We start from the raw sequence: 15,185 nt of genomic DNA on the forward strand, positions 1-15,185 counted from the left end.
TAAATGACATTTTAGTCCTACAATTTAGTATTTTGATCACCAGATATATTTCAATGTTATACACAATAAGAGTATCGTTTTAAGTATCAGTGATTATCTAGATAATTTAATAATAACAAATCAACATTACATGTATGATGTAATAAACTTTTTTAAACACTTATCTGTTGTAAAAAGAGTACAGCAGGTAGTTTATATCAGTACACATATATATAAGTAGTTAAAGAAATTTTGGAAGGTCAAGAATCATCTTGAATCAGGGAATGTCAAATCGTTCCATAATTTTCCCTTCAGTGTTTATGCTATGCTTTATTCAAATTGTATATTTTATAAGAAAAAAACCAAACATATATATATTATTAAAATAATTCTGTAGAGAGTAGAAAATTATTTTACAATCATATGAAATTTTTTTCTTTGCATAACATAGTCATTTTAAACATTACATGCAATCAACGTGTGTATTTCCAATGGGAATTGTTGCATTGAAAAGCAGTATTTGAGGTTTTTGACATGACAGTTTAAACTGCAGTTTAAACCATTAAAAACCTGCCAACCCTGCTTATAATGAGTGATTGTCAAATAGCTAATGTCAAAGATACAAGACTATTATAGCATGCCGAGTTGAAAATTATGAAGCTTTCATTATAACGTTAGAAAAATACTCTGAAAAGTTCAGTTCCCCCCCCCCCCCCACCTCAAAGAATCGAACTGAAAGCATGGGTACTATCATTTGTCATCATGAATGCTTCTTCTAAACACTACTTAAAATATGTCTAGCAATAGACTCAAAAAATCAAACTTTTTGTTGAAAGTCCCACATCACCTCCTTCCTTCCCCTTTATATTTTCAGGCTTTTCCACCATGTGCATAGAATATGTGATGATTTTATTTGGCTGTTGTCTCTCCCAGTGACCAAGAGACCATGGTCTAAAGTCCTGTACTACTGAACAAATCATGCTAAAAACTTTCTGATCATCAGAAAAATGTTAATAAATCAATAACGCCACAGAAAGGAGCCGTGAGAATTTTGGTTATGTTTTCATCAGCAAATTCTATGCAAAAACATCTTAAAGAACTAATTGCTGTGAGACAAAAAATCACTATCACGGCTGAAATTTTGTTCATTCACTTTTATTAAAGCAAAATGAGTGAAAAGATTATTACAATTCAGGTGGCTGGAGTTTCCTAAAATATATACCCAGACGCAAAAAAAAAAAAAAAAAAAATCCTATAATGACAAATTTTTCTGTAATTGTAAGCTCTCGTTATAACAAACTTTTACTGCATATTTCTCAGAGGTATGTACTGAATTTTTTATGTCAGAGCTACAATTGTTACAATGATTATATTTTTAATCACGTAGACAAGTCTATGGACTTTTTATATACAGGGTGCATAGGTAACAGGGCTAATGGTATTTTACTGGTGAACTGTTGATCCTTGAGGTATAATTCCAATTAGAAAAATTATTCAAATAATGTGTAGTATTCAGATACATTTTTCATGTTGCAAGGGATTGCATAGTTATTAAAATGAAAAAAGTAACTTTTTATATAGTCCCCATGTGCCCAAAAACCAATTAGAAAGTTTTCACCCTGTCTTTCCTGAAAAAAAAAATTCAAATTTCAAAGTGTGATATTCTCAGAGATATTTAATTAAAAACCAGGAAAAGTGAGGGAAAAAAACAGCATTAAATGTGGATAAACCGTTTTACCAGCATTTAATGCAGACTTTTCCTTAGCGTTTCTTCATTTTTCAAATTTTTAAATTCAAATATTGCATTGAGTATTCATATTTTTGAATTCAAATATTGCACTTAGAAATATGGTTTTTATTTTTTTTTTGCGTCGGGAGAGACATGACAACTTTGTAATTAGGTTTTTGAGGATAGGGTGTCTGTATAAAAACTTAATTTTTTTAAATTTTTAACTATACAACCCCTTGCAACACACATGAACTTGCAAAACACATGAAATATCTGAGTACTACACGTTATTTGGATACTTTTTTTAATTGGAAGTATGCCTTTAGGATCAACAGTTTGCTAGTAGAATACCATATTCCCTGTTACCTATGCATCCTGTGTATTATACTGCATCACCTGAATTGGTCCTGGTTTTTATTTCAAGGCATCAAGTTCTGTAATAATTTGATCATTCATCAGTTTTTTTTTTATAAAATCAATAATGTCATGCTGTTGATGTTCTTGATTGAATAAATATTATAATTCCTTTTCATGGTCCATAGTATAATTCTTGCCTGCTCATTCACGAAAGAATTTGTTTTACTGTGTTCAGTTTTTCATTTTGGTTTTGAAAAAAATAATTTCCAATTTTTTTTTATGTGTTCTTTTTAGACTTCTATTTGTATTTTTATTATTTTTGTACATACAGTAGATCTTGTTTAAGGAGTCAACTTATGACATTTTCCCAGTTTAAGACCTCATATTTCCAGCTTCTCAATTTTTCTCAATATCAAAATTCATCTCACTTACTATGCTAAAATTGTGTTGTCCATATGATGCATTAAGCAGGATTCATTTTATTTCTGATTTGAAATTTTGCTACACATTGTTTGAGATTAAAAATTTTTAGAGACATGAAATAAATTAAATTTTGTTGTATTTAAGTTTCGCAACAAAAAATGAGGACTTCCAAGTATAAATTTAAAAGGAATATAATCTGAATTAAGTTTGATTTTTTTTCCCTCTAATGCAAACTATTTACACATTCAACCTGCTTATTATGAGCATTCAGACAACGGAATTTTATGTATCACAAAGTTTTCCCATTTCTCTTTGATTATGTATTGTTTATCTATGTTATTTTCATTTTTAATAGTGAACAACTAATTTGGGTAAGCATGCATGAAATGAATTTCTTTTTATCTATAAATTTTTCTAACTGCAAATACTTTGCTACAGTTAATAAATAATTAATGTGGGAGAGATGATTCTTCTCCCCTATTTGTTTCCCCTGGAACGCATTAACTTAGATTTCACTTTGCGAAATATATGTATGTTGTAGCTCTTGATAATGTTTTCAAGTTGCTGTAAATGCCTATTCAACCTTTCTTTCACGCTTTTTTTTTAAGTAGTATAATTTCACTAGCTGGTATTCTTGCACATGTCACACATAAGGGTTTTTTCTCTAAGAATTCATCACCAAAATATTTGTTACTTGTTGGTCGACTGGGACTTCCCTTGTGTGTTGTAATCATGCACTAGATAACTGATAATAAATGAAAAATTTTATACATTGCATCAGAAATTGAGGCTATATAGTTAATTTAAATAATATTATGGAGAGCATCAAAGAAATTTGTTATTCCGTATTTCAAAGAGCTCATTATCCGTGATAACACAAAAAAATAGGTTTTGAGAGATTTTACTGATAGGGGTGAAACTTGTTTTCAATGATATAGTCACAATTACTTAAGATTGTAATTTATTTTTTATCTCACCATTTTTATAGTACTTGATTTATTTACATTATTGAATATTTAGTATCATGTGCTTAAAATACTTCCATTTCGGTAAAACATTCTGGTGCGGATATGACAAAGTTTTTGTGTTGTGTAAATTTCTTTCGGCTTCCTTTGACTTTTTAAAAACAGATTGAACTATAATTTTTACTTTTATTCAATCTGTAAAAACAGTTTGAATGTTGTGTGAGTTAAATTTTGCTGACAAGTAGGTCTATATTAGCAATGCTTGACAAATCCCAGGCGTCAGGTTGCCATAGGACTTGAAAATATATATTGGTAGCTACAATTTTTGATGCGTTTTCAGTAAATTGAAATTTGAGGACGACTTAGAATCCCCCCCCCCCCTTCCCCCAGCATATCACACTGACACAGAAAGGGATCACAGAGTAGAAAAAAAAGATTATTCAGAACCATTTCTTCTTGGAAAAAATATATATTTATCGCCTAAGACATTTGGCTGACGCCTTAATTTTTTTTCAGTTTGTCAAACCTTGTATATAAGAGTGAAAATGTTAATGCATAAGTACTATAAAAAGCCATAGTTTTTTAGCAATTTTATTTTTCTTTCTATTCTCTGCAGTTTTCATGGATAGAGTAAACTCAAGGTTCAATAGAAAAAAGCATTTTTGCCATTTCTGCCCATATGTGACTACTCATGTTACTCATTTCCGTAACCATGTGAGGATACATACTGGAGAAAGGCCCTTCAAGTGTGAAATATGTGGTGCTGCATTTACTCAAATTGGTTCAGTGCGAAGACACAGACTTAGACACGTTAAAGGTTTAGAACTCCTAGATTAAAATCATATTCTGTTCTTATGGATAGTTTCTGTTTTGAAGAAAGATTGTTGTGAATGCATTTATCATAATAAATTTTGAGATTAAACACAAGGGAGGTTTTACGTTAATTTTTTTAAATTTCAGATGAAAATTTTTTATTCACGTTGAATTTCAGCGTTATTATATCTATACTGTAATATGGTGGAAATGAAATTTATTTTAGACTGCTTTTTATATTGATTGTTAAATACTACTTATTTGATGAGAGTTGTTTTAAGTTTGAAACTTTTCACATAATATAGATGTCCAGGTAAATGTGATAAATCCGGTGATTATTCATAATCACAAACCATTTTGTTAAGTTTGATAAATTTTGTGAATTCATCAGCAATTATGTGCGATCTCCAGCTCATATTGATAAATTGTCAATGAATTACAGTCTCTCTCAACATATGTAAGGAACCCCTTTTTTCCCAAAAATTGGGTCCCAAAAATAGAGGAGAGTTTCTGATTTATTGATAGTAGTATAGATATGTATAAATTACTCAATTCCTCGAAATTGAAATCTTCATAACTTGCAACACCAAGGTCTACAATTCATATATGGCTTTGCTTAGTGCTGAGGAACTTGATGATAAATAAAAAGTATCTTTTTTAATATTTTAAAATAAAACCTCTGATAACAGAGAGAGAAATTTTTTTCCAAATTTTAAGACAGAAAAATCAAAGGGTTCCTTGTGTTAAAATACTGTACCTAAATTTACCAGACATGCTTAAACTTCAGTGTAGGAGGAGGAAATCAATTGGTAATATTGGTTGTTGAAAATTGTTTGTTCGGGTTCAAAGACCGTCATCTGTTAGAGTTCTCAACATTTCTCCAACACTAGTGGTTGCATCATCAGGGGAATTGATAAAACTGGATCAAATTTCGTAAAGTTTTCTGGAGTCTCAGGTTGTATTTACGTACATGAGTGGCTTGACATACACTATTGTTGTGTGATTGGTCAGTTGATCCTATATCTGGCAGCGAATTGAAAACAGTTCTTATGCTAGGAGATTCTGATTGGCCGAGAGATATGGAGTAATCTGATTGGCTGTTGTCATCATTCTGTTGCTGGATCTTGAAGGGGAAGGTTCTTGTTGTTCTGAGAGTCTTGTGTCTAGGAGGATCTGCTCAAAGATTCTTCTCTTCTATTATAGCTGTTTTTGTGTTTGTGTATTTCAATAGCCTCTCTGTAGATTTGTGGAAAGAAGTGGTCAACATTAGCTATTACCTGTGTTCTGCGGAACTTTTCGTGGCCACAGATCCTTTTGTGGTTCCAATATATACCTGGCCACAGATGCACGGTATTTGGTAGATCCCAGTGTTTATAGAGGGTCGCGGTGGTCTTTTGATGATCTCAGCATTTCACATATTTTTCTGGTTGGTTTGAAAATGGTCTTTATATGATGTTTTTTCATGACCTTGATGATTCTTGCCATCACTCCGGGGATAAAAAGCAGCACAGTTTTCCCAATTGATTGTGACTCCCCATTTTTCGCTGAGATTCCGAAAAATGACTTTGATCCAGTTTTATCAATTCTGATGATGCCAACCACTAGTGTTGGGGAAACGTTGAGAACTAACTCAAACGGACGACGGTTTTTGAACCCAAATGAACAATTTTCATCAAATGATGGCTGCGAAAACCTTATCAACTAATATTGGTTGTGTTTGCAAATAGTGATAAATGTGAGAAAAGCCAACTCAAACATTGCAAGAATGATAGAAATTTTTATGCTTCTGACCTGTCACATACAGAATACACTGAAAACTGCCTATATGTTTGTGCTCATGTGATCCTGATTTAAAGATTTTTCTGAACTTAACTAATTGTCCTGTCTGATTCATTAAATCGAGCTCTGACTGTAACTGCATTTTTGTGGTAGTGCTTGTCTGAACGTTAAGAAAATATTTCAATATTGTTATTTTCTAGTTTTGTTCATAACAAATATAGTATATTCGATGATATATATCTCTGAGGCTTTGCATTATCCTTGCAACCTTGCTGTTTGTTATACCACCACTAATTGTAACTTGTGCTGATGAGGAAAGTTTAAAATTTAATTTCCTGAATGGTTTATTTCATTTTTTAATGGAAAATGGACAGCCTTATATAAAAAACAGTTTCATGTTTGAAAATTTGGTATTTAAATCTTTGAAGAAAGTTTCATACAGAGGAGATATCAGTGTCAATACTGTGGTTTTTCAGCAAACTGTGAGTCATTTTAGAAACCATGGCCAGAAGACGGAGAAGCCATTCAAGTGAGAAATATGTAGCAGTCCTGTGGGGCCACGCTGAAAGTGCCAAATAACGATCCTCATTGGTCATCGTGGCTCTTCGACGACCTTGTCCAGGTCTTCTCGATATGGATCCAGTGTAGTACTACATTTATTTATCAATGCTGAGACACAATAGTAAATATTTGTAAAAGGGTTCATGAAATTCTCCCACACACACTTGTTCATAAGCCAAATTAAGAAGTCAGCTGGCTGTACTTCTTGGAAAACTCATAAGAATCATTCCTCAGAAACAAACTTCACATTAGATACATAGCACATGTCACACATTCAAATGTGTACCCAGGGCCAGACTTGGAAGGAGGAGGGTGTGAAAGGTGTGGTCACACCAGGTTGCAATTTTTCCAAATGAACCTTTTTCTCAGCAAATGTTTTGGAAATTTTTGATTAAAATTACAATTTTTTTTCCCATTAAACTATTATTGATTGTGAGGGGAGGCTTTCAGTTTAAATCCCTTATAATATCATTTTTAGTGTTATTAGGTATGGCATTAGCTTATTTTAAAGAGGAAAAGAGCGTATACGCAAGTGGGGGGGTTACTGTAAAAAAAAAAGTCTGGCTTTTCTTTCTGCCATTAAATAATAATAGGGCTATATTTACCTAGAAAAAAAAACATGCTTAGGGCATCAAACAAAAAGGAGCATCACAAAAGTAATCTAGTAATTTTTTCCCCTTGAAAATTTCCCCTCTTGTTGGTGGTTACTCCAGCTGGTCTGTAGCATGAACATCTCTAGATGATGACTGCCCCAGAGCGAGGCAACTTCGACTGTCTTCCAGAGTGTTAATTGCATGCATTCCTGGGATTCTGAACTGCCATCTGAATCATTCTCTCATCTATTGTGGTAGATGGATATACATTGTGTAAGTTCAAAATTTTTCTGAGGGGAATTAAATGTGGGGGCCATATGACCCCCACATTCTACAGCAGGGGCCCCCAGACTGGGATCGTGGGTGGGCCTCCTTGTCAGATGTTTCATGGGTCCCAAAGAAGTGAATTTATCGCATGAAAAAAAAAGAAAAAAAATTAGAATCATTCTGGGTCCCCCGGCTGGAGCCCTGTTATCCACACACGGGGGGGGGGGGGCTGGGTGTTAGTTGTGGCGTTTCAGATGGATGCAGCCCATGCTAGAAAAGAAGAGAAAAATTCGAAATTTTTGCTTCTTCACATTTTATGTCTTGCTCAGGCATTAAACTACATTTTATATGTACTGCTGACTGATGGATGTTCCAAGAGGTGGTCATTTGACATCATGACTCACCCAAGGCAAAGTAGGAGAAGGCAGCTCCAGAGACCCATCTTGTTTTGATTTTGTTTTTACACCAAAAATGCACTGTAAATAACCACAACTATTTATTTTACATAAATTTTTTTTGGTATTCGATTAAATTGACACTCCTCATGGATGTGTTACAGATGCGGCCACACAGAACTCCATTATTGAAGGAGTCCCGTGTATGTGGAAATGCAAAAAAAAAGTAATTTTTTTACTATGATAGAACAAGATAGCTATGTTTTAACTACAGAAACTATATTGATTATTCCAAATAATACATGAGATAAAAGAGAATTAATCACATCTCGAAAGAGCCCTACCTATAATTTTCTCTTCGGGCTCCGTGTATGGTAATGGCGGCCCTGCAATTGGTCTGAGGGACCTCAAATGCTTGGGCTTGAAATCAATTCAACCATGCAGTTGTTATCAACTCTGAATGAAACAGTAGACAGATTAAGTGCAACCAATTTTTCAGCTAGTTTTTGGATCCTTGATACCTTAATTTTTAGTTGTATTTGCTTCCTTACATAAATTATAAATGTGCCTATTTTAGGTATTCTTACTGCCTTTTTCGACTATTTTCAGTGCCTAAACTTTCAAGTTCTTTTGATTTTAATTCCAACTATCATTCCTGAATTGATAAAAAAAAAGAAAAAAAGAGTTTTTCCTGAACGATTTTTTCCCCTTCAAGATTTATGTTCATAACTCAAAAAGTTTATTAGTCGACGAGTACATTGTTTTATATTAATATTATTTTGTAAAGTGGTTTGTACTTTTTTATTGCACAGGGGGGAGGGGGGGCTGTGGAACACCCATGCTGGAGTGGGGGTCTAGGTCAATTCGTCGCGATCAACTTGTCGCGCGACAATTCGTCGCAATCAATTTGTCGCAGCGTCAATTCGTCGTGCTACAAACTCGTCGCGGTACAAATTTGTCGCAGAGTCAGTTCGTCGCGGTACAAATTTGTCGCAGAGTCATTTCGTCGCGGTACAAATTTGTCGCAGAATCAATTTGTCGCGGTACAAATTTGTCGCAGAATCAGTTCGTCGCGGTACGAATTTGTCGCAGAATCAGTTCGTCGCGGTACAAATTTGTCGCAGAGTCAGTACGCCGATCAAATAAATTTTCAAAATTCAGTTTTCATGGTATTCATGCCACACTTCCCGCTTTCTGGCGGGATCTCCATTTCTCGCAGCGAGGGGCGTTGGGCGAACACACGAAGATGATAGATAAGTTATGATAAAATAAATTTTTAAAATTAAATTTTCACCGTATAAGCCGCACTCCCGCTTTCTGGCGGGATCTCCATTTCTCGCAGCGAGGGGTGTTGCGGGAACACACCAAGATGATAAATTAGGATCAATGCCCATCCCAAAGCACAATTTGCCTAAGGGGTCATTTAAGTATTACGTCAGGATCGGGGAGGGAGTTTCGGATTTGTTGACTTTTGATGGCGGAGGGGGGGGGGGGGGGTTGAAGGTCGCTTACGTCATCAACCACCCCTTTTTGAAGATATGAAATATTCTAAGCTGCTGGTGAAATTTTGCTGACAGGGGAGGGGATGGGGGTCAGTGTTTTGCTGATTTTTGCTGACAAGGGGGAGGGGGTCAAAAATGGCTGAAAATCTGCTTACGTAATACTTGAATGGCCCTAATTCACTATTGAATATGTATCTGCCATGTAGAGAATACATCTTTGAGGAATTTTTTACCGACAATATATCTAAGGCTAGCATTACACTATGAAAGTGTTCTAAAAGTCCTTTTATAAAACTTGAAAAATTCAACCAATAAGATTATCGGTTGCATTTGCTCGAATGTAACCTATGAACTTTATTGGTTGGATTTTTTGAGTTTTTAACTTGAGCAACTTATCCGGTGCAAATTAAATTTTGAAAATGTATGTGATCGCAATTTATCATCTCGGTGTGCGCCCCAACTCCCCTCGCTACGAGTAATGCAAATCTCGAGAGAAAGCGACAAGTGTGGCTTATCCGGTGAAAATGAAATATTAATTAAATTAAATTATTAATTATTTCAGGTTCTTGTGGAGATACTGTAGTGGTTAATGTTGGTGGGAGTCTCGAGTCCACATGGGACAGATACAAGTTTACACTTAAAGAGAGCCTCCGCTGTGCTGTAATTTGGGGAATATCATAAACACCGACATTTTTTTACAGAATTTTAAAATTTTATCATAGAAAAAATGATTTTTTTAACATTTACAATAATTGAATAATAAAACATTAATATCAATTGTAATTTTAATTTCGATGTAATTTCGATGATTTTTTTCGAAATGACAAAAAAAAAATTTAATAAACTGTGTGCATTTCTTGATGGAAAAAAACTTTTCTTCATGTTTATTTTTTCACGTATGTGACAAAAAACCTACATACAGATCGCGTGACGAGTTGACTCTGCGATAAATTGACGTCCCGACGAATTGGTTACACGACAAATTGTCACTGCGACGAATTTGTACCGCGACGAATTGGCTCTGCGACGAATTTGTACCGCGACGAATTGGCTCTGCGACGAATTTGTACCGCGACGAATTGGCTCTGCGACGAATTTGTACCGCGACGAATTGGCTCTGCGACGAATTTGTACCGCGACGAATTTGTATCGCGACGAATTGGCTCTGCGACGAATTTGTACCGCGACGAATTGGCACTGCGACAAATTGATGCGCGACGAGTTGAGCGCGACAAGTTGAGTGCGACAAATTGACCGGCTACGCTGGAGTGGGATTACCATTACATAAATAAAAGGTCTTATAAATTTTTTTTTTTAATTGGGCAGCATGGAACTTGATACAACTTTGGAATTTTTTATCTGTAATGTTGTATTGTTTTATCTATAATCTGATGATCATCTATATCAGTCCTTGATAAATTTTGAATATGTTTGTGAATGTAAAATTTGTAAAAGGGACTAACTGAAATGCGTTTGTTTTCTTTCAGAGCTGTTTTTTTGTTGGGCCAGTGTCAGATTGAATTGTATGCTCGGAAATAAAAAGAAGCTTATAAGAAATGTGACAATTTTATTTAGCTAATTTTATATTATTCCTTCATTTCCTTGATTGTGGAGCATAAAACATTTTTTTAAGCTCTGGTAAATTAAGGAACTAAGAGCGTTCTCAACAAAGATCCACTAAACACTTCTTGCTTTTTGTTTTAAAGAAAATTTACACTACTTTTGAAATAGCAAGTATTAGAGCACTTTTAATTTGAATAAATTGTCCATTGAATTGGACTATTACAATTACGGACTGATTATCTGTGGATGATGCCATGATCACAATTTTTACTCCAGATTCTTTCCAGATATTGTATATATGTATATCGTTGTTGGTTATTTTCACATAAATAAATAAATTTCCGGATATACCCATCCCCGGGAAAGCTTCTATATCTCTCTGAGATGGGAAGCGGGGGTGTGTCCAGTCCTTCAATGTCCATTGAATTGAATAACAAACAATTTTTCTTTGAAGTTGCGGACTATGTTAAATGGTCTGTAATGTTCGTAATAAATAAGCTTTGCAATAAAGTTATTGCAAAGTTTGAAAGAAAGCAAAAATTCTTTCTCTTTGTCCTTAGATGTTCATATCAGCCAGAGATGGCCCAGTTAAAAAGTATGGGCATGTTTAGAGACTTTTTATATATGTTTATGAAAAAAATCAAATGCTAAACTTGTGTTTTGCAGCATTGTATAATTTGTGCAGATAGTAACAGTCATGTAAAAAGGTTTCTATATTAACCATACTGACTTTCATCTACTTTTCATTATATTATTGAAACAGTTTGCTTTTTTTTTTATTTTGTTTTAGAATAGAACAGTTATGGATGATTTTTTTGTTAATAAATAAATGGGTTTTTTTTTGTTATAACTGTTATATAATTAGTGCATCAATAGTTATTTCAATCATTTTTAAATGTTTTTGTTTCAGTTTTTACAAATACTTGTAAATTTTCATGGTTTTAGTTATTGCTGTTTTACAGAGGTTTAACAAGCTATCTGAACTTTTATCCTATAGTAGAAATATATTTAAATGTTTCATCATATCTGCTACACATACCTTCAGTGCCTGACAATAAATCCGAAATCAAACTGAGACAAATAAGAATATTTCTTTTGCTCTTTAGTGTAAAATCTTTATCTGTGAAAGCTGTTTATCTTTATGATCTCAAACAAAGCAGAGTGCCAGATTTTGTTCAGTCTGAGACCCTGTTGAAACTGTTGTTCTAATGTTTGAAGAGTCCTTTCTGTAACAGGTATAACTTTGATTCAATTTGAATCATGTACAAGATTTTTTATTGACATTTTCTCTAAACTTTATGTGTATATCTCGTTTTGAATGGGATTTTCCTGTTTTTAATCCCAGATTAGCAACTTTTTGTGGGAATGCATTTTTTTGACTTAATGATGATGATGCTCAAACAAAACCTCAGGAATGGAACTTGAGGATTGACTTGTATATTTTATGTATAGATATTGTAGAGTTCCCAACAACCTCAAAAGTCAAGAAAATAAGAAATGGTCCAGGAAAGTTAGGGAAAATGCAAAAAAAAATTTTTTTTTTCATCCAGAGTTCTTTTCAGGAAAATTTTTGAGTCTTGATCAGGAAAATAATCAAGCAGATTTTGCTGAGAACCCTGTATTGAAAGTATGATATTTTATCATGTTTCTCTTATTTGTTTTACATTTTATATTCCTTTTATGACTTTTCTCTCCTAAAGACATTCTTCAAGATTATTTTCCTCTCTTTCTCTCTACAGTTCCCAAAGACCAAGCTGATTTGAAGCAGAAGAGGAAAATATTTTTGTCATGTCTATCCATATGTTGCTACTCAACTTTGTCATTTGGTATACCATGTAAGAGTACATACTGGAGAAAGATCTTTCAAGTGTACAATTTTTGTGGTTCAGCATTCACCCAAAGTAGCTCCTTAAAAAGACACCAAATTACACATTTGGGAATTTAATCTTGAGCTGTCAATTTTTGTTGAAATTTATTTTCATTCTTGTGCATATTTTAGCATAAAGAAAATTTTTTTGAAAATGTGTTATCAGTTTATTTCCATTTATTTTGTTATTGAAACATAGAATATCACTGTGTCTCTTAAGATAAGTAAATTTTATTTTTAACATACAGGTTTCTTTCCTATTCAACAAAGTTTGAAACCAAGAAGATATCATTGTCAATATTGCGATTATGCAGCTGATTATCCAAGTGTTTTAAAAAGACATTCACTAAAACACATGGGACAGAAACCATTCAAGTGTGACATTTGTGGTGCGGGATTTACTCAAGATGGCTCTGTTCGGAGGCATAAACTCACTCATATGAAAGAATTTCCATGAACCTCAAACTGGTTACTATATACATAATATTTTGTGGTGTGTCACTTGTTGATGCAAAGATTGCATTAAAAAAAATATGAATTTTCAAAAAAATTGTATGTGGATTATTAGACAAGTTGGTAATGAAGATGCTAATCATCTCTATTTCCCCTTCGCTAAACAATAAGGAAAGGGTTAATTAAAATGTTAAACATAGTCTCTCTCTTTCTCTTAGTTGTCATTTTTTAGTGTAGATTACTATAAATTCAGTGTTAAAATTTTAACTTTTCTTCCTTCTGCTTCATTATGTCTATGTTCAGCTGAGTAACTAATTAACAAATATGCAACTTGGATTTTATATGGTGGTTTTTACCATCAATTATGCTTATGCATGATATAGTTTCCAAGTGTGCATAACTTGAAGCACTGATGACTTGATGATTTCCTTGTCAGATTTTTGTGTTTAGAACATAACCTGTGAAAAAGATGGAAATTCAATTTGTGTTTGTTTATAATCAAATAATTTTTCATTTGTAGTTCGTTAGAGATTTTTTTTTTTTTAATTTTTTAAATCTTTACACAAGTTTTCAGTTTATGAAGAAATTTACAGAAAATAATCAATTCAAGAGAAATGATACTTTGTTCTTTTCATTATTTTATGTCAAAATTAGTAAAATGATGAGTGCTCAATGAAAAGTAATACTGTTTTAATAATATATTGATCAGTAGTCTATAATAATGTTACATTATCACTCATTATTTAAGTCTTTTTCTCTATTTTTTTATGCTTAACTAGCGATTATTCATGAATCTCAAGCTAAGATGGTTTCTGAGAATGATTAGTATTTTAGAATTCAAATCAGTGAAATATCATTTGCATGAAAAGAAAAAGCAAATTTTCTAAAACCTCTACTTTTTTATGTCAGAAATAGTTTCTATTTGAAATTCATGCTAATTTTTGTAGTTTTTTTATTATCTTAATAATCTGCTTAAACTGGAGTTTTACGGGTGCCCATCTTTTTTTTTTGTCTGTGTATTGTGCAAATACTCATCACGGTATTCCCAGGTGTTGCCAATGATGGTGAACTGAAAAGGGGGAATGCAACAATATATATGAGTTTAGTGTGTTACCTCAAATTGTATGTGATTTTCTGAATTTTTTTTCCGAGTTTCTGATTATTTAAATTTTTAGTTAATTTTAAATCGCAGTAATAATAAAATAACATAGTTTTTTTGCAATTTTATTTTTCTAGTATTTTTCTTGTTTGATAAACTGTTTCTGATAATGCCAAATCTAGTTATTGCTCAAATAAAAACATTAATTCTTTTTTCTTTTTCAAAAAGTTTTCAACTGATAATAACTGAACTTTGCTCTAGAATTATCTATATAGAGCACTGCTTGAGACTGAAATAACTTTTTTTTTTCATGGAAATATGTTTTTCTTTTTCAGTTCACATTTCCCAAGGCGATTTCCAGAATCGAAGAAGAAAAAAACACTTCTGCTCTTTCTGTTCATATGTGACAACCAGAACCAGCAGTTTGCAAAATCATGTGAGAATACATACAGGAGAAAAACCGTTCCAATGTGAATTTTGTTGTGCAGCATTCAGTCAAGTAGGCTCCTTGCGAAGACATAAGCTTACACATATGAGAGATGTTTTTTGATCTGCTGATGTGTGTACATACTTTTTTTCATACTGCACATGTGTTAGCAGGAGTGTGTTCAAATAAAAATATTCAATTGTTTTCTTTTTCAAAAAAATAGTTTTCAACTAATAATAACTAAACTTTATATAACAAAACCCTTTAATTTCAATAATCTTTTATGTATAACAGTATCATTCCATCTATAATGATACATTTTTCCGGTCCCTTGAGTATTATATAGGAGTTTGACTATTTATTAGAGCCTTACTATCAAATAATATAAATAAGCAGATCCTGCTTAATTTGTC

The sequence above is a fragment of the Pholcus phalangioides genome, unplaced genomic scaffold (genome assembly GCF_987345545.1).
Source record: "Pholcus phalangioides strain wild (caught in Gottingen) unplaced genomic scaffold, Ppha-v1.0 ptg000008l_1, whole genome shotgun sequence".
Taxonomy (NCBI): Eukaryota; Metazoa; Arthropoda; class Arachnida; order Araneae; family Pholcidae; genus Pholcus; species Pholcus phalangioides.